Here is a 26,697-nt window from a genome sequence, read left to right as displayed (position 1 = left end):
GAGCAAGATGATTTTGAGGTTCAGGTGTAAGTGATTGGAAACCATGCTACTATGTTTAAATCATCCTTCTTAGGTTTTGTTTCAGTATCCAAGAAAGTTAAAATCCTTAGCATGGCATTCAAGATCTTCAAAATCTGTCTTTCATCTAATTTCAACAATTCTCCTATAGCCAGATATTGTATTTATTTTCCAAATAATTCCTGCAATACCTACTCAAAGAGTTGCTATTAGTGAAGAGGTTGAGACATTTCTTTTTTTCAACCACTACCAGCCAGGGTCTGTGTTATGTGCATTAACACTAAAATGTATGTTCTATTTCCCCATTTTGAAGACAAATAAATTAAAATTATCATAGTTTAATGAGTGTCGAAGTTTGTTTGAATTTTAGGTATGGCTAGCTCCAAACCTTAGACTTTTTCTAATAAAGCTGGCTGCCATCAATGTATACGAGTGTCCTACAAACAATAAATATTCTACAAATATAAATATAGCAGGATATTTAATAGGAAATTTCCATTGCCATAAGAGTCTTGGCAGAGGTCCTAAAATTGAGGACAGCTTTGATAAATGTTCATGCATTCTATAGAGAGGTGCCAGGCACTCCTACCCAGACCTGCTGAGATAAATCTAAACATGTCCTTGCCTCCTTTCTTCCTCACCTATCACCAGCTATATAATGAATATAAAGTTGATTAGGTAATGGAGTTTTCTAGAAAATGTATTAGCCTAGAAGAAAGAAGGACTGGGCTTTTCACCTCCTCACTTTCAGACAATACTCGAGAAGCAGCCTGTTATAGAAAAACCAAGCAACTGATAATCTGAAGCACATGGCACCATGCTGGCTTACAAGAGCACCAGACAGGGAGACATTGTCTCATTATTTCTGTTTCCTAGTTCCATCCTAGAGTATGAGGGAAAAGGAACACAAGAGCAAAGTGGAGGAAGATTGAAAAAAGACAAGGCCCCTGCTTTCCTACTGTGGGTCTGGGGAATTCCTGTGTCAGAAATAAGTTAGAAAGATGGGGAGATGCCTTAAATGGGATTAGAGGTGAAAGTTATGATATATGATTATATTATACTTTTAATATTTGAAAATGACAGTCCTAATATTCAATGGCTGCTTTATTATTATTTCTGGAAAAGCTCTGTGATCTTTCAGAGATATTCTCCAGGGGCAGAGAAGGGAGATCCAACAAAGCCTGTTGGAGGACAGTGATTGGAGAAAGGATGAGCCTATTTCATAATTATCCCTTATCATCTGCTGTGGCTGACATTGTTCATATACATTGCTCTCTTTTGAAATTCTTCCCAGCATTCTAGTCTTACCTTCCATGATCCTGCTTCCATAATGTCTTTGATAATGTCTCCAGATGAATTCGTATTTCATTCTGTGCTCCCACAGCCCTTAAAGCCCATTGATCATACAGTATTATAGCCACGAGGATAGTCAGACTCCTCTGAAACAGTGAGATCCTTCAGGATGGGCATGGTGTCTTATTTGTGTTTCATTTCCAGAGTTAGCATGGTATTTTGCTCAAGCTAAATACTCAATACTAGCTCATTAAATTGCCATGGAATAGATCGATTGTTGAAATCAGTCAGATACTCCAGAACTTTGTTGTATCTGCTGTGCCCCAGTGTCTCTGGTGGATAAATCCAGAAAACATCTCCTGGGCAGAGGACTGCTATTTCTGCTTTCTTGTGATTTAACAGGTAAGCGGCAAGATAACTCTGATATAGATAAATATTCAGGAAATTTGAGACCTAGTTATCATCCGTGCATGAAGCAAACAACTAGATAACGTTCCTACTATGTGTCAGGCCTTGGGAATGAAAGATAAAAAAGACACAGCATCTACCCTACTCCTTTAAGCAATCTGCAATTGTTTAAAATGAAACTCAGTTTGGGAAATGCATGATCATCTTTGGCTGAGAGTATCAGCAGCTTGATCTTGGAGTTGGCAGAACTCTGGATGTGAGTTGCTGGCTCTACAAGATAAAGATACAGAAACTGAGGTAGGAATAGTCTGAGGGCAATAAAGCAGGCCTTGGCTTCAACACCAGACCCCTCCATAGACTTTCTTTGCTGAGAGTACGTGATGATTCCGTAAGTCCCAACCTAACTACTGACTTAATGACATATCCAGATTCATTCTAATTATGTAAGTATCATCATAACCCAAAATGGCCTTAACATTCCCTTCAGCTAGACTAAACTTCAGACAGGTTTTTGCCGATTATAGTCTCCAACTTCCCTTTTCTTAAAGCATTACAACCTTAGAAAACTTAAGGTTGTAAATTCTTTTGCTACCACTTTGAGATAAAGATCTTCTTTCAGTCTCTTGCCAGTTTTATAACCAAGGAATGTCCTTCTCAAGGATCTAGGGGCCATCTTTTTGGCATGGAAGCATCAAGAAACGAGGGTAGGAGCCTAACTTCCATGAGCTCCAATTAGTAATAAACACAGATGGCCTAACCACATTGACCAACCTGGCCCCTACAATCCTCTAGCACACTTCCGCTAGTTAGTCGAGTGTTTAAAAACTCTTCTGCCTCTTGTTTCAGCAGAGTTGTATTTAATCACTCTCCCCATCTCCCCTATTGCAATAGTCTTTTTTTTTTTTGAAGAAGTCTTGCTCTGTCACCAAGGCTGAAGTGTTGTGGCACAATCGGTTCCCTGCAACCTCTGCCTCCCAGATTCAAGTGATTCTCCTGCCTCAGCCTCCTGAGGTAGCTGGGACTACAGGTGCGTGCTACCATGCCTGGCTAATTTTTGTATTTTTTAGTACAGATGGGGTTTCACCATGTTGGCCAGGCTGGTCTCAAACCCCTGACCTTGAGTGATCTGCCTCCCTTGGCCTCCCAAAGTGCTGGATTTACAGGCATGAGCCACCACACCTGGCTTGCAATAGTCTTGTAAAAAGTTTTTGCTGCCTGTTTAACTCACCCAGTGCAATTTTCTTTGACAACATTTTATAGTGTTTCAACCACGGCACAGTGGTGTGATAGTTGTGATTAGGCAAAATTATCCAATAGCCTTTCTTGATAATATAAACCAGTGGTTCTCACCCAAGGCCAATTTTGCCCCTTACAGGACATCTGGCAAACTCTGAAGACATTCTTGGTTTTCCCAAGAAAAGAAGGAAGTTTGGCATCTAGTGGGTAAAGGCTAGAGATGCTGTTAAACATTTTTAAATGCACAGGGCAGCCCCTTACTACAAAGAAAAATTTAGTCCAAATGTTAAAGCCATGGTTGGGAAACTCAGCTATAAATAATTAGACTCCTAAGAGCACTCTTCCTAGGCTTCATCCTCGTCAAGGAAATGAGGTTGTGCCAAAAAGCCCACACCAAAATACAGTTGCCAAAACATAACAATAGCCAGCAACTGATAAATAACTTTTGAAGAGAATACCATTGAGAAACATGAGCAGAACCAATACAATTTACAGAGTATCGAATAATGTCAACACCAAACAAGTCCATATCTTCCATGATTCAGAACGTGTTCCACTTGCTGACCATGTGCAGGTTCTATCACTTCCTGACTGTGGCAACATGGTTTATTTTTAATTTTTATTTTTTTAAATTTAAGTTCTGGGATAAATGTGCCAAACGTGCAGTTTTGTTACATAGGTATACACGTGCTATGGTGTTTTGCTGCACCCATCAACCTGTCATCTACATAGGTATTTCTCCTAATGCTATCCCTCCCCTTGGCCCCCACCACCCTGACAGGCCCCGGTGTGTGATGTTCCCCTTCCTGTGTCCATGTATTCTCATTGTTCGACTCCCACCTGTGAGTGAGAACATGTGGTGTTTGGTTTTCTGTTCCTGTGTTAGTTTGCTGAGAATGAGGGTTTCCACCTTCATCCATGTCCCTGCAAAGGACATGAACTCACCCCTTTTTATGGGTGTGTAGTATTCCATGGTGTATATGTGCCACAGTTTGGGAAAACTGGCTAGCCATATGCAGAAAACTGAAACTGAGCTCCTTCCTTACACCTTATAAAAAATTAACTCAAGATGGATTAAAGACTTAAATGTGATGGATTAAAGACTTAAATGTAAGACCTAAAACCATGGACCAGTTATGTAACTCCCAGGCTCAGTTTTCTCATGGGTATAAAGGAGGAATCATGGCTCCTGTCTCTTAGCATGTTTGTAAAGATTCAATAACATGATGCATGCTCACTGCTTAACCCAGTATCTGACTTACAGTAAGCACTCAATATATGATAATACAAAGCAACATTAAGAGGAGAAAATAGGAAATCTAAGAATTTACTGCTTAATAAATAATGAGGAAATAAATGGTATCTAATTAAGTCTAGGCCTATCATTTAATATTTTGAGAGCAAACTAACTCTTCCAACACCATTATTTTTATGATAATTTAAGATCCAGATAATCCAGTTTGTGGGCTTGCTGAGTCACTTTGGATTCATAATCAACATGAAGGTATTTCCTAGTAAGAATCTCATTAGATGTTAGTTCGTCTATATAGAATAATTAACTGCCACTTTGCCATTATGTGCTTTAGAGGTTCATATCAGCTCATTTATTTACACAATAATAACTGATTAATCCAACATAGAATGCCACTAGCTATCATATATCACTGACAAAGGAATAGCTCTTCAGTTAGCTCATACTCTCCTTAGAGGAATTACTAAATTTGCAGATGCTCTTTCAGTAGCTGGCAAGAAAACTTTAGCAAGTTACCTGATTTTATTTTCATTTACTAAAGAAGCAGTTATTATAGCAATAATAAAGAACAAACATAAATTTAATTCACTTGTGGTACATTGATCTCATTTTATTTGGCAAATACACAATAAAAGAATTAAACGCCTCTTTTGCACATAGCTTGAAAACCCGTATCAGGATAAGCTAGCTCAAAATATTTGTAGGTAGGTCAGTTGCAAATTAATTTTGTTTACTATGTAATACAGAGTTCTAGTGCATTGCCATCAACTACATATTGAGAAATAGACCTTAAATACCATGCCTTATGTTTCCATTTGTCCCACATTTAGAGCTTCTATTACTTGTACTTGTCTTACTCCTTATTTTCAGTGTGTTCAAGATTACCTGAGTTTCCTCAAGAACTAGAGTTGAAACTTTAAAATGCATTAGTATATGAGAAGTAAAATTATGAAATCCCATTAGTTTTCACTCAATAATTAATTTTAAAACAATAGGCAAAGAATGTTTTTAAATCATCAAACTAAAATAAACCTAAAGATCAAATACAATGGATTTCCTACTTCCAAATTTTCTAAACTGATTGTTTCTTCAGATAGACTTGTCAGTTCCAAATTGAATGTGACTTAAGTTTCTGAAATCCCGGGAAATGAAGGATATTTCACCTCACTTTTTATTCCTCTATAAAGCAGAGTTGTATTAAAATTTTCAACTTTCTTTTTCTCTTTATGAGCTCCACAGGGTACATTTTGGTTTGTTCAATATACTATTCCTATTTTAACTTTCTCATACATTCATTTTTTTCAATTTTATTCTAAAATTTCAAGTCAAAGAATAAAATCTCTAAAGCATTGTCCTCCCTAATGTACTTTTGAAAGGAGGACATTAGGTGTAACTTCAGTGAGGTACAGATCAGGACATAATGCTAAGAAGAACTTAAAAAAAATTATTATAAAGAGCAGCATAGCTACAGAATTACCCTTTACAATAATCCTAATGGGAAGTCAAATAATCTGCTTGTCATTATATCTAAAAGAGAAATTTGTTATCATCTAGAAATCCTCTGTAGACATTGTTTGGAAGGACACTTCCTGTAAATCAGAACCCATTACAGTTCGTGAGCTAACAAAAGTCGGTATTTTTTTTGGAAAACAATACTATAGTGTAAGTAGATAGTGTGTTAAGAGTTTAAATCAGTGGTTTTTACCTTTGGTTGGGCATTAAAATCACCTATGGTGCTTTGAAACACTCCAATCCCCAGACTGCCCCCCAGATCAATTTAATCAGAATACTTAGGCTGGGACTCAGGCATTAGTATTGTTTATTGCTCTCCCAGGTGATTCCAATATGCAACCAATTTTGAGAACCAATGCTTTAAAAAATCAAAGGCTTCATAACAATTACCACTATAGGATAGAATTAAAAGAATATTTGAAAATATTTTCATAATTGATGGCTAGAATAAAACAATTACCTCTACACCCTTAAAATAACATTTAAGATGAGCTTTAAAGTTACTTCTAAAATTGATTTTTAAATTTTTGAACTTTTCTTACAATACTCTAGCAAAACTTTGAGATTTATTTGATACATTTATATATATAACTTGGGGCAATTTGATCTGCCATAGCCATTTATAAGACACTAAAATATGAAGGTAAACTTTGCTAACCCAATTCAACTGACTCTAGGTAAAACAGAAGAAATCAGTCATTGCTGAATCTTAGTTCCTCAAAAGCAACCTAGTAGTATAAAATTTGGTATAAGAATATCGTAATACAGCAGGAAAATAACTTTTGGCTTCATATCTTGAAATAGAATCCCATGACCAGTTTATTACTCATTAAAAAATAGCTAAGCACATTTTAGGTACACAGCACCATGCTAGACCCTGAGGATACAGTTTTAACTGAAAAATTCACAGTTCCTACCCTCATCAACTTACAATCCAGCTCGCTGATTTTGTAAGTCAGGTCAAAGATTATGATCCCATCTATACATTCACTATAAACCCGACATTACTAAAACATTAGTAATACATCAAGTTCCAAGTTAATCACCATTTGTCCAAATAATACAACATTTTCAGATTGTGTTGGCTGATTTTTCTATACCTTTTTCTATATCCCATCTTCTAAAAGACCAAGAAAAGACTAATAATGTAAACATTACTACTTGAACTTGGGCAAGTTTATGAGAAAAAAAAATGTAGCAGATGATTGTTACATCCCCACCTCCCCATAATTTTCTGTTCCTTTCTTTGCTGTCTTTTACTATGTCTTACTTTAGTCGTCGTCATCATCATCATCATCATCATCATCATACCATTATTGTAACTGTCACAACTACCTAGGCAGAGTCTCTAATATGCAACTCAAAAAGGTATCCGAAAGCAAAAACTACAGCATTGGAAAATTGTTTATCTATTTCAAACATTTTTTTAGTTCCTGATTATTTTACATTTTCCTTGTAAAAGTAATTTGTGCTTATTAGACTGTAGTAAAAGCACAAGAGAAAATTACCCAAAACCCACCACCACAGCAACCATATCTTTTGATATTACTCTAAGTTTTTCTCTATCAAACATGTACACAAAATCATGCTGAATTTAACATTTGACATATAGCTTTTTAATTTTTTGACATCATATACTAAGAATTTTACAATATCATTAAGAACTCTTCATAAACTTCATTTAAAATGGTATGTGGCTGAAATTCATAATATGATGGGGCACTTCAAGAAATTTAGAATCTTAATTGAATGAGCAAATATGTATGCACTGCTTTCTATGTACTGGGCACTATTCTAGATTCTGCAGACACTGAAAGAAACAAAGACAAGTGTCTTAGCCCATTCACGCTGCTTTACCAGAATACCGTCAACTGGGTGGCTTAGAAAAAACAAATTTATTTCTCATAGTTCTGGGGGTGTTAGGGGGAAAGCTGGGAAGTGCATAATCAAATTGCCAGGACATTTGATGTCTGGTGAGGGCTTGTTTCCCCATTTATAGATGGGAAAACTGTGGCTGTGTCCTCACATGGTAGGAGGGGCAAGGCCGCTCTCTGGGGTCTCTCTCTCTCTTTTTTTTTTTTTTTTTTTTGAGACGAACTCTCCCTCTTGGCTGGAGTGCGATGGTGTGATCTCGGTTCACTGCAACCTCCATCTCCTGGGTTCAAGCGATTCTTCTGCCTCAGCCTCCTGAGTAGCTGGGATTATAGGCACCTGCCACCATTCCTGGCTAATTTTTGTATTTTTGGTAGAGACAGGGTTTCACCATGTTGGCCAGGCTAGTCGAGACCTCCTGACCTCAGGTGATCCACTTGCCTCAGCCTCCCAAGTGCTGGGATTACAGGTGTGAGCCACTGTGCCCTGCCTGGGGGGTCTCTTTTATAAAAGGGCACTAATCCCATCCAGGAGGGCTTTGCAAAACTTCATGATCAAACCACCTTCCAAAGGCCCCCAACGCCTAATACCATCACATTGGGAATAAGAATTTAAACATATAAATTCTAGGGGAGCACAAGCACTTAGGTCACAGCAACAAGATGCCTGCTTTGTGGATTTTATATTCTATTTTGTAGAAACAGACAATTTAAAAAAATCAACCAGGTAATTTCAGATAGTGATTCCTGTTTTGGACAAAGAAAAATAGTCATGAGATTCCAACATCTTGAGAGGGGCTGGCTAGAGAGGAGAAAGGGGGAAGTGCTTGTGAAATGTCGATCTACAAGTAGGCAATGTTTGATATGAGAATGGAGTAGTAAATAGAAATCAGCCATATGAAACTCTCAAGCATATGCAAATGTGGGAAAAGTGGAATAATGCTACCTTCCTGAAAATTCCTAATTGCCTGGAACAGACATCTTTATGAAGGTACAGGAAAATAATAAGCAAACCTTCAAATGCCTCTTCCTCATCAGCCCTCATGTGGTCTTCCTCAAGGTCCATCTCGATTTTAATTTATTCTTTCTTTGAAAGTCACTTATAAGCCAACGCCTTTATTACATCATTCACCAATCACAATGAGAACTGCTATGACCAAATTCCTCCCTAAACTTCTAACCAAAGGTGTAGAAACATAATCTGAATAAAATCTGTGTTGTCTTTTGTTTTCTGCCATAAATTTTGACTATAAATTTACTATGATCCTTGACATTTCAAATTTATATTGCCGTTATTATTTTTTGAGATAATTTGCAGAGCTGAAGTTTGTCAAGTTTGTATAATGCATTTAGTGCTGTAGTTAAGAGCATGGGCTATGAATGGATGCCAATGGTAAGATATTACTGAAGCTACTTAGGTCAGCTTCAATTTTCTTATCACAATAATAACATTATTAGTTTTATAAAAGATGATATAGAGAACTCAGCTTAGAGCCTGACATAAAACAAGCTTCCAATAAATGGTGAGAGAAAGAGAAACAGTATACATTGCCACCGCCACTCCCTCCACACACTCTGATTTCATTTTTGCTTTTTGTTTTTTTTTTTTTTTTTGAGACAAAGTCTCACTCTGTCACCCAGGCTGGAGTGCAGTGGCACGATCTCGGCTCACCTCAACCTTTGCCTCCCAGGTTCAAGTGATTCTCCTGCCTCAGCCTCCTGAGTAGCTGGGACTACAGGCACTTGCCACCATGCCCGGCTAATTTTTGTACTTTCAGTAGAGACAGGATTTCACCACATTGGCCAGGCTGGTCTTAAACTCCTGACCTCAGGAAATCTGCACAGCTCAGCCTGCCAAAGTGCTGGGATTACAGGCGTGAGCCACCGTGCCCGGCCTTGAGATTGTTTTAAATATTGTATGTATATAAAGATCTTAGTAGCAGCAAAAACAAGGTTTAATTTAGTTATGCCAAATTACTCTTTGAATGGTCTCCTGAAACTCTTGCCTCGAAGACTGTGCGTGGTCATCTAAGAAGGGCTGTTCATAAACTTTCACTCAGATGAATTGTTTAACATGGGATGTGGGGAGCCTGAGCTCCTGAAACCCACTAACTCTTGGTCACAGACTTCTCCTCAAGTTTCCAATGCAATCATGGTGGATCATGAAAACAAAATGCTGACCATCTTATTTAAATTCTCTCTGATGTTTTCTTCTGTTCTTAAAGCCCTCATTAAATGACTTTTTTTTCACACTAACACAAATATTTTCAGAGAAGACTGTCTTGAAGTCCAGAACTCTGCACTTGAAATAGGACTCGAAAAGACAATGGAGTTGCTGAGTCCTGCACCCAAGGATGTAAGGGAATTCAGAGACTCAAAAGGTAGCCTTCACACTGTTCTCCTCAGCAACCCAGCCCCCTTCCATTGGAGTTACCTCAGAGCAGCGGGAAAGAGGGCTCAACAGGTGGGCTTGAGCCAGAAGACTCCTCTCATATAATTCGTATGCATAAGGATATGATGTTCAAAGCGTTCCATGGGTAAAACCAAAGTCTGAAAACCACGGAGCCAGTAATGTGAATGCAGGCCCTCTAAACTATAGTGTGATTTTCTCATGCTAGTTTTTAATATTATTATGGATGTTTGTTCTTGAAAAACTTTAAATGCTTGTTTTATTGGAAATTGCTTAATTAGACAATCAATCTCACAAAAAGGCATTGTTCTAATTCAAAGATTCATTTTTGTTTTTTCTATCATTTTGTGCAATAAACAGTTTTAAAATGCTGTTCCTGAAGGGATTCACTTAGTGGAGAAAGCAGGAGCAGTTGACTAAACTTTTCCATCCAAAATTTAATTCACAGAGAGTCAACCCAGTCAGTCAACTTTTCCAGAAAAGAAATTCACCAGATTTCTTAGTTGTCATGAAGATATTCAGGGGGAGGTTTTCAAAAAAAGAGGATCTCTTCTTTTGCTGAAAGTGAGGATTCTGAGGATCTCAATTCTATTACTGCAACCTGGATATTTAATCCCAGGATATAGCCCAATACCAAAGGAATACTGAAATATAGTCACCAAGAACAGAAATCCAACTTAATTCAATATATGGGATTTAATAATAATAGTAAAGAGGTATAACGCTTACTATGGGCCAGGCATTAGTTCAAGTGTTTACACACACACGTTCATTTATTCATTACCCCAACCCTGTCAGCTTAGCCCCATAATCATCTTCTTTCACAGTTGTGGGACAGAGAGAGTAAGTCACCTACCCAAAGTCAATGTTGGAGCTAGAATTCAAACCCAGACAATCCAGCTCCAGAGATCACCACACAATGTTCAGTTTCAGTGAAATAAAGCAAACAAAGGCATTTAGATATCAATCCTGCTAATTTTAAATATGCTTTTGTGCTCAGTATCTTCCTTTTGTCCCTTTGGATCCACACACTGCTCTGTGCCCTGGAGCCTGTGTGGACAGAATCAATTAAGAGGTGAAGGGACAGTGAGGTCAGCGTATTCATTTTTCTGTTTTCTTTCCCAGTCAGGTTACTACTGGCTGGCTGCATCCCTCTGTTGAAAGCTACAGCTCCTGTCAAATGACACAGTCCACTCTGGACTCTGGTACCTCTCCCTTCCTCTGCCCCTAATCACCCAGAGATAGCAACAGCTCTCTACTGTTACACTCACTGAGGCATTGCACCATGTCTATTATTTTCCCTAAACTTGAACCACATCTTTGTAAATACTTCTTTTATTAAACTTTTCTCAACTCACCATTCCAAGAATCTGAGCGGAGCATTAATTTCTTGATCTAGTTTGCATATGACTAGACAAAAAAAAAAAATGCAGCACAACCTTCACCATTCCCACCTTCCACCCTCTGCATACCAGGCCCAGGAAATAAATTCTACAACAGTCAAAAAGGAGCTCCTTGCTCCCACAACAAGTCTGTGTGAAAATTATTCTTCAATTTTTTTTTTTTTAATTTTACAGGAATTGAGGTTTACAAGTAGAACAGTATTTTTATTCTAATAATAGTCATTGGGTCTAGTAAAGCACCATTAGTGTCAAACAGCAGGGCAGTAACAGAGTTATTCATGTTGGGTGTTGGTCTCTTTGAGTTGAATGGCCATGCTGAAGCCTTGGTTCAGGTGTTGTAAATCAGACAGCCTAATTAAATACAAAAATATCTAATGTTACACAGCTGACAATACTAGACAGTTGGCTTCCTGGAACTGGGTGTAAAATACATCCAGGAAATGTAATCCCATGGTGCAAAGAGATACCAGGTGCATCCTTGTACTCCCTTCAGTCAAATTAGCCATTCATCAGAAACAGTGCATCGTATGAATATGTCTTAGCCTTAAACAAAGAAAGTGAGCTTCTAAACTGACCTTAACATCTCCTCTTCAAAACATCTTAAGTTGCTCTTGCCATTTACTTTAGCAGCCCAACAAGTGATGAGAATGGAGTCTACTTCTATCAAAAGAGATGTAAGAACAATACCCTGAGCCACAATTTTTAAAAAACATGGCCACCAATACTTCCCTCTCCCCTAATATACCTTAATAGTGCTAACAACTCTTCACACCTCCACTTCTGGTTTCTATATTGAAAGTACAGATTCATAGCTACAATTCAGCAGGCCTGGTATTGATGGATGTATTTCCTTTTACCACATCTTGATATTTATAGTGAAATGTATGTAGAGGTAAATTACTCACTGTCTTTACTAACAAATCGTATTGTTTCATTATCACAGTGTGTCACAAAGTTCTTAAAACATAGGCACACATACCATGTACCAGTGGAATAGATACAATAAGTTGACATCTTCCTGAATTACAACTTCATAGAGCAATGGCTGGAGATGAATCCGTAATATATTGATCTATTTCAGCAATTAGCATTTAAATAATTTCTTGGGGGCACTCCTGGGCTGGTAGGAAGCAATGACCAAAGATTAAAAGTCAGCAACCCTAAATATCATTCCTCTAATTATAACTCTGGTGCCATCTTGATGTGTGACACCAGAGTTTTCCCGGTATAAAATGACAATTCTATCCACATAACCTGATTGACAGTTATTGGCATGAACAAGTGATTTATAAGCACAAACAGTAACATAAAAAAGCATGTGATATTTCACCTAGCAGAAATCAGTCAGAAATTATTTTTAGTGATTGATATTTTCATTATCCTGAATTATAATTAAGATACAGCAGTTCTTTAAAATTATATACATGCTATGTCTTTCCCTCCCCACCAGTGGTAGCCAATCACTAAGGTGACTTCCTCTAATGATTGTCACCTTCTGTTATACACACACTCACATAATTCTCCCCTACATGGATCAGAGCTAACCTGCATGTCCAATACGATATGCAGAAATGACCATGTATGACTTCCAAGGTTAGTTTATAAAAGTCATCGTTGCTTCTACCTTACTCTCTCATATCATTCACTCTAGGAGAGCCCGTTGCAATGTAAAAAAGACACTCAAGTAGCTCAGTGGAACGGCCCACGTGATGAGAAACTGAGAGTCAGCACCAACTGCCCATCACATAATTAAGCAAGGTTGGTAGCAGACCTTCTTGCTCCAGTCAAGCCTTCAGATGACTGGAACCCCAGCTGACATCTCCACTGTAACCCTATGAGAGCTGCCAAGCTAGAATCACTCAGCCAAGCCACTGCTGAATTCTGGATCCACAGAGTCTGTGTGAGATAATAAATGTTCATTGTTATAAGCTACAAAGTTTTGAGGCCACTTGGTACAAAGCAATAAATAATTAAGATATTCTTCATTCTAATTTTTCACTCTATACAAGGTTTATGTTGTATGTGTATATATCCTTTCTGCCACCCCCTAACATACACACTACCATCTTGCAAGCAAGTCCTCCATATAGGAGCACAGGAAAATATCTAGAAGCAATAGGTGGGTGTGGACACTTTGATAATCACACACTTTTAAGGAATTAAAACTCTAAGGTATTTGTGTCCATAGCTACACCTGCATACATAATGAGGCCCATCTGTAAAATTTTCTCATACAAGAAATTATTCACAAAATTAAATATCACATGTTTAATCTTCATTAACGTACATATACTAATTAATTTGTAGGACAATACATCATTCCATTTTCTTACAGTAGCATAAGCATATGCTGATATAATTTTATTACCCAGGTGGTTATAAGCATTGAGTTAATGTCTTGTCATTGACTTCTGTTAACTGGCAGAATTGAGTTGTTTCATACTATTTCAGCTAGTAGTGAGACAAATGAGTTACACAGTTAAGAGGGACGTCTGCCTGAAATACTGCTAAGCTGTAGCAGGACATTTTAAAGCAAATATGAATTTCTTCAGCAGCAGAAAATTTTTATACAATTATTAACTGTAACTTTACTATGAGTCATGATCACATTATGTAAAAAATGCTAAAGTACTAACATTACCAGAAGCACTCAAAGCAGTTAATCTATTATTAGTTCCATCTTCCCTTTGTCTTACATAAAAAATAATTTATCATTAACGTTTCAGATCAATGTTAAAATATGATAAAATTTGAGAAGATAAACATTTACTGTTTGTATCCCTATATTTCCAAGACTAAAATGACAAAGCAGATGAAAGATCACATCTTTGAAAACTTTTAGATACCTGAATAATCTCTACAATAAAACTGATTAAAAACAGTTTTCAGTATTAGTTTCCAATACAATAATGGTTTGAAAACACAGATTATTTTATGAGTATTGATCTAAATTTCTTCTGTGAAAATCTGGGTTCTAAATTAACCTAAACAATATTAAAGGTATTCAAGTATATTACAATAAGATTTTAACTCTATACAAATTATATTTCTGCAAAGCGCAGATGTATTCTTTTGTATATGCCCATGAAACAGCTTTTACAGTGGCATGAATTATAGCAAAATAAAATTTTAAAAAATGAGATTTAAATGTTTTAACCTTCAACAAATAGCAGCATAATTTTACCAAATACAAAATGGTCAAAAAGGTAATCATTAGGAAATGAGAATCAAACTGCTCTTCTGAAACATTAAGACGGACAAGGGTTAACCATTCATCATAGGTACTAGATCTTTACACATAACTTTAAAATTTTCATATTTTCATTTAATACCCATATTAATCATTTATAAATTATTGAAGGAGTAGGAATGAGAGGTATTTGCTTCTGACATTAACTTGGCTAAGGGAGCCTTATGTGTGTTGGCAATACATAAGAAATAAAATGTCAAGTCAATAAATTTTTGCTTAGTCAATTCTATTTATTTATTATTGTATTAAAATTGTACCCTTGCTAACCAACGAATTTAAAATGTGTATTCAAAAATATTTAAATGAATCAATTATTTAAATAAAATGGTAAATTGGACTTACACTTAATATAGTTTTAAAAGAGCTGAGTTATTTTACTCTGAGAAATTCTTGATGATACAATTGAGATATCTGATGCACTGAATTTTATTTGCTACCCATATATTATTAAAGTATAATTTCTCCCCAGATTATTTAAAATATTCGTTGAAATAAACGAATGAATAAATGAAGGACAGATGTCTACAGAAACAGGTCTGGCAAAGTTTTGGCATAAATATATTCCATTTGTTTGAAAATAAATACCATTGACCTTATGATCTTTGTGTTCCTCAGATTTGCTTTTTAGTGCCATAGAAAACTGTGCAAGGGCATTTTTTTACTCCTTCTCTCCCTTGGCCCCAAACCTACATTAAGTATGATGACCTACACAATAATTTTTCCAAAATATCAAACAAACCCATCAAAGTATTATTTTTATATCCATTATATGCCTATCTAAAAGGAATAAGACTTCAGTCTTGGTATCAAAGAGATGAAAAATATAATCAGGAAAATTAAGTTAAATTACATGAAACAATTAGGGAAAATTAAGTGCTGTGATGTATAACAGCATTTCCCAAAATATCCATGAGTTGTTAATAGATGTTTCATTAAGACAAAAATAAAAGGCTTCCATGGTAAAATAAGTTTGGGAAATATTTCATAGCACATTATCCTCTTGGCAATTCATATTTCCATTAGCATATTAATGATGGAAAAGTTTTGCAGCAAAGAAAATTCTTGTATTTTAACCGAGAATACCCAAAATGTATTTGAATCCATGAAAAACCTTTGTTAAATTTTCTATTTTTTAGCCATAAAATATTTCAAACATTCTGAAAAGTGAAGAGAAATAACTAAAACAAGTACTGGCCACATTAATGAAACAGGCATTAGCACTTTGCCATATTTGGTTCAGATTTTCAAAGTTACCTAACAGTGAAACATCACTTATACAATTAAGGCCACCCTGACGCCTTTTGTTTCCTTCTTCCGTCTTCAGAGATTACCAGTATTCTGAAATTGGTATGTATTCTTCTTGTCCATGATTTTATACTTTGGATACATATATTTGTAACTACAAATAATACATAAAATTTCTGTGTGTTTTAAACTTAAAAAATATCATTTTGTACACATTTTGAGTTACTAATCTTACTAGTCTTATTCAATATTACATTCATGTGGTATATCTATGATAATGCATATAGAGTTAGTTCATCTGCTTTAACTGAAAAATTGTATTTGTATAAATAGAGTCCACAAAATACGAGTTAATTTGTTTGGTATTGAGAATTTAGAAACACAGAGTGGTGAATTAACTAAAACATCCTTCATCATAATATCTATATCACAACAGTGGATTAGAATCCTGGCCTGCCACTTGACTGGCTATGTGCTTTGGGCAAGTTATTTCTCCTCTGCTGGACTCAATATGCACATATATAAAACAATGACAATATTGCCAAACATTTATTGGTTTATGATTTATCTTTGATTTTATTTACCATTTCTTTTGTTGTATTTTTATAGGTTTTTATGTTTATCAAGTTTTAAAGTTTGTATTTCAGTATCTCATGTTTTCTTCTCAATTTTTCAGTTTTATTTTCCAAATTGAGGATTTTATTCCATCTGCTATTGTGTCATGTAGACATTTACTTGTCCCAGAAATATTTCTTTCCTTCTTCTTTTTTTTTCCCCCCAGACATGAGATTTTACTGTGTTGCCCAGACTGGAGTGAAGTGATTATTCACAGGCATGATCACAGAGAACTGCAGCCTTGGATTGGCCTCAAGACATCCTCATGCATCAACCTCCTGGTAGCTGGGACTACAGGCAATCAACACCACTCTTGGCCTTTCCAATGATATTTCTTGGTTAATCTATCCCTTTGGTACTGAGTTTCAATGCTACCTCATCATATACCAAGTCTGTGTAATAAAGGGCATATCATTAGTAGATGAGAGAAGGGAGAGAGTTTACTATATCACCTGCTTAATCATACAAGGACTGTCTGAAAGAAGTGGCCTTAGATGGCATCTGAATATAAGCTGAACACAATAAGAAAATGGGTTTTCATGTCAGACTGACCTTCATTTATATCCTTTCTATAATACCCATTACAAGTGAATTAACCTTACTACAAATGAATTTCTTTACCCATAAATGAAGCTAATACAACTTATCTAATAGTATTATTTAACAAGCTACTATATTTTAAAGTGGTTACCATAGTATCTTGCACATAAAGGGTGTTCAAAATAGTAGTATTGAAGTCATTTGATTTCTTGTTGCTAGTAGCAGTCATGTCTGATTAGTAGCTGTGAGTTTGTAAAGAAAAAATAAAGCAAATATAAAAGGAATTCCTAGGAAATAAAAGGTAAACTGGGGCATTGCTTGACTAGAAAGATGAAAATTAGAGTTGATTCCAAGCTGTGATGTGGAGGACAAGATATAACAAAAATTGAAGGTAGTGGTTTAGGACAGAGGTTCTCAAAGTTGTTCCAGCATGAACAGCAACAACAATTACTGAAAATTTATTACAAACGCAAATTCAGGACCCTAGACCTACCAAATCAGAAACTCTGACTCTGACATGTGGACCAACAATTCATGTTTTAACTAGTCCCCAGATAATTTGAATGCATGCTCAGGTTTGAGAACATGATGGAGCATGTTTGGAGTATGATGAGGGGGAGGTGATGCTGAGACACAAGGTGAACATGATATAAGACGAATATCAGAACTGAAGATGTACACTTGTCATGCAAAGGGCTGAAATTCTTCTTGTCTGATGCCTTTACTTGCTTTCGGTTATAGGTTTTATTTTGCTGAAAAGCTTCCCAATCTCAGAATAATTTCTAAGCTCTCAAATTCTCCTTGCAATCCACATACCCGGCAAAGCAATGCCAGGTTTGTAACCCTTAATCAGTCTCCACTCTTCCCACAATGTCCCTCCTGCATTGCTCTCCTCCTGCTTTCAGCTTGAAGTCTCTGCAGGGAAGACAATTTGTCTGGCACAATTTCATGTAACATTAAATACCGTGTACATTTACAGTGCTTTATCAATATTAAATGAGAGTAGTAATAGCCTAGAACCCAGACTTTAACCCAGTAGGAATCCCTGGCCATTAAAAATAAAACAGTTATCAATATGTGTGTACCTAGTGACTTCCCTTTCTGGCACCAGAAAGACAGCAGTCTGCAAAGAACATGCTGTATCTATACTATTTAAAAGCCCTTTTATCTTAAAAACAAATTTCATCTTGTATCCAATAGGTGTAAAAGTACACAAAGAGTAGAGCAGTAGCCAGGCACAGAAAATACTTGCTGGAGTCACCCTGTTGTGCTATCTATTTTCAGATTTCTCCATAGTATTTCTTTAGTTGTATTGATTCTGTGGTGAAAGTAGAGGTGTGGAAATGAGAGCTCTCCCTTCAATAACCTGTCAGAGACCTGACCAGTGAGTTAATTTTGGCCATAATGCATCAATTCCAACTGTAAAGGATCAGTTGAGCCATGGCTACAGGATCAATTGTATAGACTTCAGAGATAAGTTAATCGACCATGGCATGCTCTAGAGCAGGATGCACACAGAGATATTACCTGGATTTTAAACTAGTGTGAACTTCTTTGCAACATCTGCAAATCCATGTTTAATAAAACGAAATCAATCTTCAGAGGTTTGAAACATGTCACTCCTACTATTTATAAATATGAGATAATCTTTAGTGTTTCTCATATACTTTTCCTTTTGCTTTATACTTTGTATTTCATGCATGCATACATGAAACAAAATCTATAAAATATATAAGATACCATGTTAAAAGGAGGCCAATAAAACATATTTTAAAATTCTTAATTTACGTAACATGTTTAACAATATAGACAAAATTAATCTGCAATGAAAAAGCTTTAAAATTTCAAATATTTTAGACAGTTAGATAATGCTGTGTTTGTGATGTGAAATTATGATTCTTCACAATAAAGTCAATTTATTTGTATTATTTAATTCATCTACAACCACAGCTAGAAGTTTTGAAGCAAGTTCTAAGGTTGAAACTGCCCATTAATTTTGTAATAGAAAATTTAAAATATGCCCCAGATGAAATTCAATTGCATGAAAGAAAACACACAAAACAGCTAGCAATGATTTTTATCTTGGAGAAAAGATAATACATAATCTTTTCATTTAAACATAGTTATTTTCTAAATTCCCTGTCATAAGTAATATTATTAATGATATCAATATTAATAAAATATAAATAAAATATGTATTTGTAAGTATATTTAAATCATATTCAAATTCATACCAGAACCACCTTTTTATAGAATTTATACAAAATAAAAATCAAACACGTATACATACACACACACATAGATGCATATACCAAAAACATATTTACAATATATTTCTTGATAGTTAATAAGCAGAAAGCATTAGCAGCAAGTAACGGTGAGAGTCAAAACTGTTCTTTGGTATGTTTGATCTTGGACTAGTAGACAGTGAACACTGAGGTGAAGCAACATTTCAACAGTCATGAATTGATAAGCAAAGTCAATTATGTGTATTATAGAGATAATTTCAAAATGTTATAAAATCCAGTTTTCTGTTTTAAAATGATGAGAATTGAGCATTAATTACCTTTCCCTAGGGTAATTTTACTATGTTGTAACATACACACTAGGGATAGGAAATTAACAATTCATCTGGTGTAATAATTGAGATAATCTAGATTAGCAGTTCTGAAAGTGTAATACATCGATATGGGTCCTAGAATTTTTTTCAGGAGGTCTCTGAAGTCAAGGCAATTTTTACTACATTGTCTGTTTTTTTCATTATTTGTCCTAAAATTTTTTCTTTTCCTTTTTTTTTTAACTGTGTTAACGTGTTCTTTTTCACTTTGTTGATATGTATTTGCACTGGTGGTACAAATACAATGGTGGGTAAAATTGCCTTAGAATAAATCAAGGCAATAGAACCAAGATGTACTAGTAGACCTTGTACTATCATGCACTAAAATGCTAGCTTCACTTGAGACTATCTTTGATGAAACAATAAAATTATTACTTTTATTGTCTTGGCCCTTAAACATGCATTTTACTATTTTATATGACAAGAGTTAAAAGCATGTATAAAGTATATAAAATACTTCTATTACATGGTGAAGTAGAGAACTGTATTAGTTATCTATTGCTGTGTAACAAATTACCCCAAAGTACAGCAGCTTAAAACAACATACATTTATATCTCAGTTTCTGTGAATCAGGAATTCATACACTTCTTATCTGGCTCAAGTGCTTACAAGGCTGCAATCAAGGTGTTAATTGGGGCGAGAGTCATCTTAAGGCCTAAATAGGGAGGAACACACTTCCAATCTACTCATGTAGCTGCTGTAGGATTCAGTTCCTTTTTAGGTCTGAATCCTAAAAAGTTCCTTGCTGGCTATTGACTGGAGACCACTCTCCATTCCTTGCAAATTGCCCTCTATCCAGGCAAAAATGAGGAAGAGCTAAAGGGAGAAGTCCAGCAGGACAGAAATCACAGTCGTTTAAAATCTAATCATAGAAGTGACACCTTCTTACTTTTGTCATATTCTATTTGTTAGCAGCAAGTCACTAGACCCAGGCCATACTGAAGGAGAGGAAATTACACAAGATCATGAGCCAGGATCAGTGAGATCAAGTCAGAAGACGCCTCCCACAATAGTCGTCTCTAAGCAAAGCATGTGTGTGACTGTGTTGCAAGCTGAACTAGATGCTCTTCTTATTTAAACCTGTTTTTACCTGAAAACATAATTAACAGACAAGCTATAGTTATTCAGGCTTGGGTATTTGCAGATATTTGCAGAATTGAGTATTTTCTGAAAACGAAAAAAGTGAGTTTTGTCACTGCAAGGAAAATAATGGACTGTGTCTGTTGCCAATTACAGAATTTGAATATTTGAATGAATATTAGAATTTTGGAAAACCTGTATCTGGCAACAGTGTCTAAACAATTTTTCAAAAGAAAAATTTTTTCTAAGGAAATTGATAGCAATATTAAAGAATGTGGGTTTTTGATGTGGCAAAATGATACATATTGGCATTTCTCCTATCCGTGAAACTCAGTGAGCCAATATTTTAAAAATGACCAATGGATGCTTTTACGGAATCATGCGTGTGTCCATTTAAAGTGCAAGACCAATGGATCTGATGTAACAATATGAAAAGTTGTTGATATGGTTTCAAATTCTACGTTGCTATTAACCTTTGGGAAACTATCACTTACAGAGTTCTTGTGTACTATCAAAGGATAATATCCATGATTATCAGAAAAGGACATTAAAATACTTCTTTATTTTCAACTATATGAAGCTAGATCTTTTGCTTATACTTTAACCACAACAAATTGCAACTGTTTGAATGTAGCAGAAGCAGATAAGATAATTCAGGTTTCTTCTATTAAGTCAAAGACACTTAGGGGCATGTATCTAATCATGATTCTTCTCATGAAGAATGCTTTTAAAAATATAGCTATTTTCATAAAAATATATCTTATGTGAACTTAAAATGGATTTATTATTTTTAAATAAATTACTTTAAAATGTCTATTTTAATTCCTGGCATGATAAATATTGATGAATAGGATATCCATAAACAAAAGCTTTTTGGGGGTCTTCAATAAATAGTAACAGTGTAAAAATGGGGTCCTTAGACAAAAATATTTGAGAACTACTGGTTTACATTTTGATTTTTTTGACCAAATAACCCTAGAATCTTAGCAGCTTGAGCAAATAGATTTACTTCTCATTCACATTTCATATTCACTGGTAATGGGTGAGGGAATGTTTGTTCAGGAAGCCAGAATTATGGAGACTAGATCTTACCAAAGTTCTGCACACACACACACACACACACACACACACAGAGAGAGAGAGAGAGAAACAGAGGTATGCTAAAATTTGCAAAGGTTATAAAGCTATATCTAGAAGTTACGTATGCTACTTCCATCATTGGTCATACTCCTATGAAAGCTGCATAGGAACATGCAGGGGGCAGGAACATGCAATAAAGGAAAAACGTACATGTTTAGTGAATAGTACTACTAACTACCACATATGTCAACTCCAATGGATAGATGGCTGAAGCACTGAGTTAAAAAGTATTCCAAAGTCCGAAAGTACATTAGTTTTTGTTGCTACTGAAGCATGTTGTCAGAAATGTCCTGTCTGTAAAAAACCCAAATATTTGATCTTATAATTCTGAAAGGTGAAATATCCTAAAATCAGGGTATCAGCATGGTTTTATTCCTTCTTCAGGCCCTAGGGGAGAATCAATTCTCTGTTTTTCCCAGCTTCTAGAAAACATCAATTCTTGTAACATTCATTCTTTAAACCAACATTAATTGAGCATCTGTGAGGTATGATACATTATTCTACCCACTGTGGATACTGAGCTGAATGAAAAGTTGAAGTCCCAATTGGCAGAGAGCTTATATTTCAGTGTAAGGAGAAATGGAATAAATGAGTAAACAAACATACATGTATATATTAGGAGAGTGACATACACACACGCACACACACATACACACATATGAGGAAGAAAATTAAGGCAGAAAAAGGTAATTGAGAACGATATGATGGCTGCTCTTTTAGACAGGGTGGTCACCATAGGTCTCTCTGATCAGACTATGATTGAGTAGATGCCTGAATAAAGAATAAAGTGAAGGAACAAATTAAAATATCTGGAGGAAGTACATTCAGGCATTGAAAACAGCAACTGAAGAGGCCTTAATGTGGGAGAATGTTTGAAATGTCTGAGAGAGCAAGGAGGCCAGTGTAGGCTAGAGAGCAGGGGAGGAGAGGAGGAGGAGATTAGGTTAGAGATTGAGCTATCAGGATGACAGTAAGGACATGGCCTTTACTCTGAGATGGGCAGCCACAAGATCATTAACCAAAAGAAGTGTTATGTTATAGGTTATATGTTTAAAGGTTACTGACTACTGTGGGAAGAATATAACCTTGGGGGGTAGGGTAGAAGCCAGAAGAGTAGTTTGGAGGTAACTGTAATAACAAAGGAAGGAACAGATGTTGGTTTGGACTAGAGCTTTAAAGTAGAGGTGGGGAGAATTGTCTAGATTCTGGATACAGTTTGAAAATAAAGTCAATAGAAATACTAATAGATTAATGTGGGTGTGAAAGTCACCACCAATAGTTATGACTTAAAAGGGGTCACTCTTAACAGGAAGAGAAGAAGAGATGATTTAAAAAAAAAAAAAAGGAAGAAAGAAAGGAAAGAAGGGAGGGGAGACAGGAGGGGAAGTCTCTGCTTAGCTTTTCAGTTGAAATATGTTTGTACCAGAATGAACAGGTGTAACTGGAAAATTAATTCTGTGATTTAGGGAAGTGTTGGATGTCAGTCAGTAGAATGATGAATCGTATGTAATCAAAACATGCTTATCTAGCATCAAAAACTTGAAATGGTGTTGGGAAAAGCTGCCACATGTAGTTGCCTGTGGACATTTGTTTCGTCTATGAGAAGTAATTTCTCTTTTATGAGTCTACGTTGATGATGTAGCTTTTGACATTATTACAACATGATTTATTATATAATCCATACTTAAGTAAAATGACGGTTATTCTCTGAATGGAATAAAATTTCTTTTGAGTAGATGTTTTTTAAAACAAGCCTGCGTGAAGGTCATATTTGCTGTCAATTCCACAATCTCAGACTAAGGGGAAAGACCCTACCAAATGTAGTAAGATACAAGTCAGTGGTAGACCATTTCTCAACAAAGGAGCCAGAATTTGTTAGTGACATTTACAAAGGCCAGTTCTTAGTTGCTTCTCAAAATATTAATTTTAAAGTATTGACTAAGCTGAATATAACTGATAAATATAAACATTATTGATTCACTTTTTAATATCCAATTTCACCATGTTAATTTTATTTTCTAATTATTATTAAGACATATTGATTTGTTCTGTTCTTTGCCATCACCATCCTGGTTCTTATAATCATCTGTAGCCCAGGCTGCTGCAATATTTTTCAAACTGATTTCTGCATTCACTCTTATCTACTCTGCTTTTTCTCAACAGAGCAGTAGGAAGGATCCTTTTAGAAATGCAAATCAGGTAATATTTCCCTCAGCTTAAACGCTTTCAAAGGATTCCAGTTGTTCTTAGGATAATGAAAAACCACTTGAGGGCCTGCATATGCCTGCAGTTGGCCTCTCCATCCGCTTCAGCAGCAGCACCCCCTGCTCTCATTACTCTTCACTGTGGCCTTTCCAGGAATAGCCCTGCTCCCTCCCAGTCAAAGATCTTTGCAGGGGCTGTTTCCCTGCCACCACACCTTTTACTCTCATCCCCTCATCTTTATCCTTCAAGTCTCTGGCCATTCTGCTTTACTTTTTCAGGGAACATTTTCCTAACCTCCATCCAAGGAGGTGAAATCTTTCTGTTACATGCTCTAATGAACCCTGGCATCCCTTGTTGATAACACTCACCAAGATAGCAACTTTCAACCAATCTGTGTGATTATTTGAGTAATGGCTCTCTCCCTCACTACTGGCCTTCAAGCTTCAATAGAGAAGGAACCACAATGGCCTGCCAGAGTAAGATAGGACCTCAGTAACTACTTGATGAATAACAAATGTATATGTAAATTATTCAAAAACAGAATAAGAAAAACATATATCGAAAGAAGAATGAGTGTAAAAATGGAATATGTCAAAATACTTAAAGTAAAAAATATGCTCAACATGTAGATATTTAAATTATAAACTATAATTATGAAATGGATACTTGTAAAAAGAAGGGCTGGGTAAATTCAGATTTTTAAAATCTTATTCAAAGTACATCTATCTGCTCACCTACTGCCTTGTGGACTTTTAGAAAACCTTATAATTTTGTTTTGCTTTATGTTAGCAACTGTAAATCACAATGCCAAGTATTAGAGTTTTTAAACATTAATGCTGAGAGAGATTCAAATGCCACTAATTAATGCATTAAAAAGCAAATGAAAGGCATGTTAAAAATACGGTCTCAGTTAAAATAAGTGAATCAGGAAAACATCCCAGTACTATAGTGCCCAAAATTATAGGTCTGAAACATGATTATTGCATTCATTTTATCTTTGGAGGTCAAAGTTCAAAATATACTACAAATATATCATCAGTCTCACAATGTGAAAGAGCTCAATCTCAGTTGCATGCATTATACAAAAGACAAATGTTTCCAACGCTCTGTAGCAATCGCAAAAGCTCTACTTAAAAGACAGTCTACTCTGACATCAGTGTGAGGAAAAAAAGATACTTCCCCTTAGGAAGATTGTATGGTGAGTCTTCATCTGATCTTTGCTTGGTATAAAGATTCAACTCAATAAGCTCTCAACAATTTCTTTTGATGTTTAAGAAAGAGGAATTACTGTTGCCCTGGATTCTAAAATGTATAAAAATCTTTATTTTAAAAAACAAAAAACCAAGAATAATGTTGAGCTTTATAGTACAGGATGACTCAACAACACCCCAAGAACATAGTAGGAATTGCTGTTGACATTTTTAAGGGGTAAATCTATTCTCAACTACTCATCGTAATTACTGTTATCACACTTTATAAAAGATTAGACTAAAAACAGTTCGAGTTTCAGGAACAAAGTTAGTGAATCAGGGCAAAAACATAATAAAAATGTTACCTTGACTGCATTAGCAAAAAGCTTAAACAAATAAAGAAACATGTTTGTAAGAATATGACCCACTTTGAAAAGTTGTGAAGGCAATTCATGAACACCCAAATCCAAATTCCCACATCTGTGTCTTTGAATATATAGTTAGGACAACTAATGTGGTAGTCATCAGTGCAAGTTCTGAGAACATGGTGGGACTGCATTTATTAGGATGGCATGGTCATAAACTTGCTTTGGCCAATGAAATGTTAGTAGAATTTACTGGTGTCATTTTTAGATAGAAGCTTTAACAGCCAGTGGACAATTTGCCAAGTTCCATTCTCATTGCCACTGCACTGGCATTGCTGCAGATGGCAGACACTCATTGATCCCGGGTATCTAATTTTAGAGACATGGATCAAAGCCCCAGTCAACACATTGTGGATATGTATCTTGATTGAGAATTAATGCCTTTAGTGTTTTATGCCCTTTAAAGTTGAAGGGGTTCATTTCTCTAGCATAACCTAGCCCATTCTGAATATATATATATATATACACACACACACACACACACACACACGCAACCTCAAGTCATGAAAAACAATTGCAATTGCTGTACTATGGTGGTGTTATGGTTTAGATGATGGTGACACCTTCAAAATTTATGTTGAAACTTAATCCTCAGTGCAACAGTATTAACAGTATTAAGAGATGTGGCCTTTGGGATGTGACTACGTCATGAGGGCACTACCCTTGTGAATGAGATTAGCACCCTTATCAAAGGGCTCAAGGTTGGAAGGAGCATTTTCTTACCTTTCCACCTTCTGCCATGTAAGGACACAGCAACAAGGGCCATCTTGGAGGCAGAGAGCCTGATTACTTGATCTTGAACTTCCCAATATTCAGAACCATGAGAAATAAATTTCTGTTCTTTCTAAATTACCCGGTCTGTGGTATTCTCTTACAGCAGCATAAATGGACTAAGACAAATGCCTATGTATTTATAAGTATAATTACTTATGGTATGAATATGATATATTATTTAATAAATTATATAATTATAATAAATATTTAAA

General features: G+C 35.7%; 1 protein-coding gene across 10 annotated transcripts in view; it reads right to left on the bottom strand.

The window, feature by feature from the left end:
- LOC105493295 (inositol polyphosphate-4-phosphatase type II B) overlaps positions 1–26,697 on the bottom strand; it is an 822,839-nt gene that overhangs the window by 483,316 nt on the left and 312,826 nt on the right. Inside the window, exons 1-2 of one of the 10 annotated variants that reach the window (XM_071092993.1) lie at positions 12,149–12,301; positions 11,979–12,063 (exon numbers count right to left, since the gene is read on the bottom strand). The exons of 5 other annotated variants lie outside the window; for them this stretch is intronic. The gene's annotated coding sequence lies outside the window, so the exon portion shown is untranslated. Of the gene's footprint in view, positions 1–8,604; positions 8,807–11,978; positions 12,064–12,148; positions 12,302–26,697 lie in introns of those variants that run through there. 4 more of the 10 variants (XM_071092997.1, XM_011760838.3, XM_071092995.1 and 1 more) reach the window with 4 other exon arrangements.

This window comes from Macaca nemestrina, chromosome 3 (genome assembly GCF_043159975.1).
Source record: "Macaca nemestrina isolate mMacNem1 chromosome 3, mMacNem.hap1, whole genome shotgun sequence".
NCBI lineage: Eukaryota > Metazoa > Chordata > Mammalia > Primates > Cercopithecidae > Macaca > Macaca nemestrina.
The sequence above is the reverse complement of the archived record's forward strand: the minus strand, read 5'-3'. Positions and strand labels throughout refer to the sequence as shown.